Raw genomic sequence first — 7,500 nt, 5'->3', positions numbered from 1 at the left:
TGAGTGGACTTGCCGATGACTGGTACCAGATCGGCCTCAGTGGAGGAGGTTCGTGAAGGACGCTACTGGGCAGTTGGAGGCAGTCGCCCTCCAAAAACAACAGAAGGCGGAGAAAGCGACGCTCACAACAACGAGCTGAGTGCCGGGTGGATAAAGCACAGCAAGTTGGCACAGAAGGGGGCACAGGTGGTGCATCAGCCAGTCATCTCGGTCATCTCAGTCGACCCGTGGCACCTGGGTCTGCCCCCGTGACCTGCCAGCGGGGGGTTGGACACTTCACGTGGCCTCAAGGTGCACATGGCCTGGCACAGGCGTCGTGGTGACGTCACCGCCACTTAGTGGCGAATGGCGGTTTTTGTTGTTGTGTGACCGTGTGTGTGTGAGAGAGTGTGCGCGCGTAGGATGATCTGACTCGATTCTGAGCCTCGCCTAGGTCCACTCGGCCTCAAAATAAGTACCTGGTGCGGTGCGTGGTAAACATCGCCACTGGGGAGACAAAGGCGGCCGGGTGCGGTGCTGACCAACCAGCTCCTCGTGCGCCGTGTCGGCCTTCAGAGGTGCTCCTTAACAGCACTTGCCCCAAGAGTCCGCAAAGGCTACACGGGGGATCTTTGTCTTTGCGAGAGAGAGATCTGGACCCATTGCCATCGTTGCCTGGGTCACGTGGCCCGCATGCCCAGCCACCACGTGCCCCAGCGGCCTCGGTTTGGCCGCATAGAGAGGGGGGGGGGTGGTGGGATAGGTGGTGGGGGGGGGGGTGGTGGTGGTGGAGGGGTGGTGGGGAGTGGCGGTGTTGGCGGATGGTGGTGGCGGGGTGGTAGTGGTGGGGGAGGGGGCGTGGTGGGGGGTAGTTGTGGGGTGCGTGGGTGGTGGGGGGTAGTTGTGGTGGGGGGTAGTTAGTGGTGAGGGGTAGTTGTGGTGGGGGGTAGTTGTGGGTAATGGTGGGGGGTAGTTGTGGGGTGGGTAATGGTGGGGGGGGGGGTGGTGGGGGGGTGGTGGGGGGGGGGTGGTGGTGTGTTGGGGGGGGGCGGTGGGGGGTAGTTGTGGGGTGGGTGGGTGGAGGGGGTGGTGGGGGGGTAGTTGTGGTGGGGGGTAGTTGTGGTGGGGGGTAGTTGTGGGGTGGCTGGTGGGGGGTAGTTGTGGGGTAGTTGTGGTGGGGGGTAGTTGTAGTGGGGGGGGGGGGGGGAGTTGTGGTGGGGTGTAGTTGTGGTGAGGGGTAGTTGTGGGGTAGTTGTGGTGGGGTGGCTGGATTCAAGAACATTCCCCCCTCCATTGTTTCACCAACTCCCGCACCGGGAGCTGGAGTCGAACCTGCGAGTGCCACCTCAGCACCTCCGTGGCAGAATGTCCGAAACTCGAACCCACGGGACAGATGTCCGTGGCACGTTCCCTGTCTTTAGAGGCAACACGGTTTATTAAATCCTTTATATTAAGTTCACTTGCTTGCTTGCTTGCGCGCTTACGACCGTGCAAATCTTTCGGTCGTTTTTAAACCCACTTCCCGTGATCCAATCGAGCTGACATTTTGCACACAGACTCGTTGTGCGTGACAATGTATTTTCCTGAAAAAAAATTTCCTAAATTTTACACTGTTGAGGCAAATTTTTTTGATATTTAATTACCAATTGCTTAATGGTGGCAGGCAATCATCTGACCCATAGGTGGCAGCCATCTCAAGCCAGAGGACGAGAGGACTCTAGCCGCCACGCATATAAAGGATTTATAGTGAAAAACTTTGTTTTTACGGGTTAATTTTTTAATAAACTTCAAACAAGACTCCCCTTAACCCCCACTCTCTATGGAGGAACATCCTCCGGCCTAGCGTGGTCCTCACACCGTGTCAAGCTGGCCCTCAGACCTCCGGCTATCTGTGGCCCTCGGGGAGGCTAACTGACCCGACCCAGCCAAGGTGCGGGTCCTGACCACTGGTCCACGTTCGGCCCTTACAAGGACGTCGGGTCTCGGGGTCCCGGGGTCTCGGGATCTCGGGGTCCCGGGGTCCCGGAGTCCCGGGGTCCCGGGGTCCCGAAGTCCCGGGGTCCCGGGGTCCCGAGGTCCCGGAGTCCCGGGGTCCCGGAGTCCCGGGGTCCCGGAGTCCCGGGGTCCCGGAGTCCCGGGGTCCCGGAGTCCCGGGGTCCCGGAGTCCCGGGGTCCCGGAGTCCCGGGGTCCCGGAGTCCCGGGGTCCCGAGGTCCCGGAGTCCTGGAGTCCCGGGATCCCGGGGTCCCGGGGTCCCGGGGTCCCGGGGTCCCGGGGTCCCGGGGTCCCGGGGTCGTAGCCTAGCCTGTCTTCGGTTCTTCGTCTTCAGAGCACTGCCCCGAGCTGTCCCCCGAGGTGCCCCTTTTATACTCCGCTCGGGGGCTCTCCGCCCCCGGTCACGCCCCCTTTCTGGAACCTTCCAGGGGGCTCTGGAAGAACCCACCAACCCCTCACCCGGGGTATGGGGTGGGGGGAGAACTCGGCCCCTCAACGGTCCGGCTCCCTCTGTCTTTCCCCAGCTCAGGGTGGCACCCCCTATGTGCCTGTGCCCGCAACTGCAGGTAAGTAGACACCGGGCGGTGTGTGTTGTGTATTTCCGACGCTACACGTGACCTCGACCAACGCAGAGCCAGAGGAAGTCTGCCGCTGTCCCCATCCCAGAATCTAAAGCCAGACCCAGAGGAACTGATGCTGATGCTGCTGCTGCAGTGGAATAACGCGCACGTGCAGAATAAACTCCGGCTCCCTTCCTCCTCCTGGCCTTGAGATGAATCTTCTTTCTCCTCGAAGGCACTGGTGGAGCCATAAACTCACTCACTCACCAAATTCACTCACTCCACCACTGGTGGAACCACCAACTCACTCACCATATTCACTCATTCACCACTGGTGGAGCCATAACCTCACTCACTCACCAAATTCACTCACTCACCACTGGTGGAACCACCAACTCACTCACCATATTCACTCATTCACCACTGGTGGAACCATCACTCACTCACCATATTCACTCATTCACCACTGGTCGAACCATCAACTCACTCACCATATTCACTCATTCACCACTGGTGGAACCATCAACTCGCTCACCATATTCACTCACTCGCCACTGGTGGAACCATCGACTCACTCACCATATTCACTCACTCGCCGCTGGTCGAACCAACAACTCACTCACCAAATTCACTCCCTCGCCACTGGTGGAACCACAAACTCGCTCACTCACCAAATTCACTCACTCGCCACTGGTCGAACCAACAACTCACTCACCAAATTCACTCACTCGCCACTGGTCAAACCATCAACTCACTCACAAAATTCACTCACTCGCCACTGGTGGAACCATCAACTCACTCACAAAATTCACTCACTCGCCACTGGTGGAACCATCAACTCACTCACCAAATTCACTCACCACTGGTGGAACCATCAACTCACTCACCAAATTCACTCACTCGCCACTGGTGGAACCATCAACTCACTCACCTAATTCACTCACTCGCCACTGGTCGAACCAACAACTCACTCACCTAATTCACTCACTCGCCACTGGTCGAACCATCAACTCACTCACCAAATTCACTCACTCGCCACTGGTCGAACCAACAACTCACTCACCAAATTCACTCACTCGCCACTGGTGGAACCATCAACTCACTCACCAAATTCACTCACCACTGGTGGAACCATCAACTCACTCACCAAATTCACTCACTCGCCACTGGTGGAACCATCAACTCACTCACCTAATTCACTCACTCGCCACTGGTCGAACCAACAACTCACTCACCAAATTCACTCACTCACCACTGGTGGAACCATCAACTCACTCACCAAATTCACTCACTCGCCACTGATCAAACCATCAACTCGCTCACCTAATTCACTCACTCGCCGCTGGTCGAACCACCAACTCACTCACCATATTCACTCACTCGCCACTGGTGGAACCATCAACTCACTCACCATATTCACTCACTCGCCACTGGTGGAACCATCAACTCACTCACCTAATTCACTCACTCGCCACTGGTGGAACCATCAACTCACTCACCATATTCACTCATTCGCCACTGGTGGAACCATCAACTCACTCACCTAATTCACTCACTCGCCACTGGTGGAACCATCAACTCACTCACCTAATTCACTCACTCGACACTAGTGGAACCACCAACTCACTCACCATATTCACTCACTCGCCACTGGTGGAACCATCAACTCACTCACCTAATTCACTCACTCTCCACTAGTGGAACCACCAACTCACCAAATTCACTCACTCGCCACTGGTGGAACCATCAACTCACTCACCAAATTCACTCACTCGCCACTGGTGGAACCATCAACTCACTCACCAAATTCACTCACTCGCCACTGGTCGAACCACCAACTCACTCACCAAATTCACTCACTCGCCACTGGTGGAACCATCAACTCACTCACCTAATTCACTCACTCGCCACTAGTGGAACCATCAACTCACTCACCATATTCACTCACTCACCACTGGTGGAACCACCAACTCGCTCACTCACCAAATTCACTCACTCGCCACTGGTGGAACCACCAACTCACTCACCAAATTCACTCACTCGCCACTGGTGGAACCATCAACTCACTCACCATATTCACTCACTCGCCACTGGTGGAACCATCAACTCACTCACCTAATTCACTCACTCGCCACTAGTGGAACCACCAACTCACCAAATTCACTCACTCGCCACTGGTGGAACCATCAACTCACTCACCTAATTCACTCACTCGCCACTGGTGGAACCATCAACTCACTCACCATATTCACTCACTCGCCACTGGTCGAACAATCAACTCACTCACCAAATTCACTCACTCGCCACTGGTGGAACCATCAACTCACTCACCTAATTCACTCACTCGCCACAAGTGGAACCACCAACTCACTCACCAAATTCACTCACTCGCCACTGGTGGAACCATCAACTCACTCACCAAATTCACTCACTCGCCACTGGTGGAAACCATCAACTCACTCACCAAATTCACTCACTCGCCACTGGTCGAACCACCAACTCACTCACCAAATTCACTCACTCGCCACTGGTGGAACCATCAACCTCACTCACCTAATTCATTCACTCGCCACTAGTGGAACCATCAACTCACTCACCATATTCACTCACTCACCACTGGTGGAACCACCAACTCGCTCACTCACCAAATTCACTCACCTCGCCACTGGTGGAACCACCAACTCACTCACCAAATTCACTCACTCGCCACTGGTGGAACCATCAACTCACTCACCTAATTCACTCACTCGCCACTAGTGGAACCATCAACTCACTCACCATATTCACTCACTCACCACTGGTGGAACCACCAACTCGCTCACTCACCAAATTCACTCACTCGCCACTGGTGGAACCATCAACTCACTCACCTAATTCACTCACTCGCCACTGGTCGAACCAACAACTCACTCACCATATTCACTCACTCACCACTGGTGGAACCACCAACTCGCTCACTCACCAAATTCACTCACTCGCCACTGGTGGAACCATCAACTCACTCACCATATTCACTCACTCGCCACTGGTGGAACCATCAACTCACTCACTAACTCACTAATTCACTCACTCATCAATGTATTCACCACTGCTGGAACCACAAACTCACTCACCAATGTATTCACTAACCACGGGTTGAACCACCAACTCACCAATTCACTAATTCGCCAAATTCACTCGCTCACCACTGGTCGAGCCATCAGCCTCACTCACTCACCAATTCACTCACTCACCAATTCACGCAATCGTCAATTCACTCTCTCGCCACTGGTGGAGCCATCAGCCCGCATCAGAACATCACCACGACCACCAGACACGATGCTGAACCCTCCCTGTGAGTGATTCAGCGACGAGGTCGACCTCCACCTCGTCGCATCATCAGCTGACTCCCCACCTCGTCGCATCATCAGCTGACTCCTCACCTCGTTGCATCATCAGCTGACTCCCCACTTCGTCGCATCATCAGCTGACTCCCCACCTCGTTCCATCATCAGCTGACTCCTCACCTCGTTGCATCATCAGCTGACTCCCCACCTCGTTGCATCATCAGCTGACTCCCCACCTCGTCGCATCATCAGCTGACTCCCCACCTTCGGTTGCATCATCAGCTGACTCCCCACTTCGTCGCATCATCAGCTGACTCCCCACCTCGTTCCATCATCAGCTGACTCCTCACCCGTCGTTGCATCATCAGCTGACGTCCCCCCATCGTTGCATCCATCAGCTGATTCCTCTTCTCGTCGCATCATCAGCTGACTTCACCCACCTCGTTGCATCATCAGCTGGAACTACCCACCTCGTGCTCATCAGCCTGACGTCCACGCGCCCTCGTTGCATCATCAGCTGATTCCTCTTCTTTCGTCGCATCATCAGCTGACTACCCACCTCGTTGCATCAATCAGCTGACCTCCCCACCTCGTTGCAATCTTCAGCTGACTTCCCCACCCTCGTCGCATCATCAACTGACTCCCCACCTCGTCGCATCATCAGCTGACTCCCCACCTCGTTGCATCATCAGCTGACTCCCCACCTCGTCGCATCATCAGCTGACTCCCCACCTCGTCGCATCATCAGCTGACTCCCCACCTCGTTGCATCTTCAGCTGACTCCCCACCTCGTCGCATCATCAGCTGACTCCCCACCTCGTCGCATCATCAGCTGACTCCCCACCTCGTTGCATCATCAGCTGACTCCCCACCTCGTCGCATCATCAGCTGACTCCCCACCTCGTCGCATCATCAGCTGACTCCCCACCTCGTCGCATCATCAGCTGACTCCCCACCTCGTCGCATCATCAGCTGACTCCCCCACCTCGTCGCATCATCAGCTGACTCCCCACTTCGTCGCATCATCAGCTGATCCCCACCTCGTTGCATCATCAGCTGACTCCCCACCTCGTCGCATCATCAGCTGACTCCCCACCTCGTCGCATCATCAGCTGACTCCCCACCTCGTCGCATCATCAGCTGACTCCCCACCTCGTCGCATCATCAGCTGACTCCCCACCTCGTCGCATCATCAGCTGACTCCCCACCTCGTCGCATCATCAGCTGACTCCCCACCTCGTCGCATCATCAGCTGACTCCCCACCTCGTCGCATCATCAACTGACTCCCCACCTCGTCGCATCATCAGCTCACTCCCCACCTCGTTGCATCATCAACTGACTCCCCACCTCGTTGCATCATCAGCTGACTCCCCACCTCGTTGCATCATCAGCTGACTCCACATCGTCGCATCATCAACTGACTCCCCACCTCGTTGCATCAAATGATCCCCACCTCGTTGCATCATCAGCTGACTCTCCACCTCGTGCATCATCAGCTGACTCCCCACCTAGTCGCATCATCAGCTCACTCCCACCTCGTTGCATCATCAACTGACTCCCCCACCTCGTTGCATCATCAATGACTCCCCACTCGTCGCATCATCAGCTCACCACCTCGTGCATCATCAGTGACTCCCCAC

Source organism: Lethenteron reissneri, chromosome 1 (assembly GCF_015708825.2).
Source record: "Lethenteron reissneri isolate LAM-NWPU_2019-01 chromosome 1, ASM1570882v1, whole genome shotgun sequence".
Taxonomy (NCBI): Eukaryota; Metazoa; Chordata; class Hyperoartia; order Petromyzontiformes; family Petromyzontidae; genus Lethenteron; species Lethenteron reissneri.
This window is presented reverse-complemented; position numbering follows the sequence as displayed.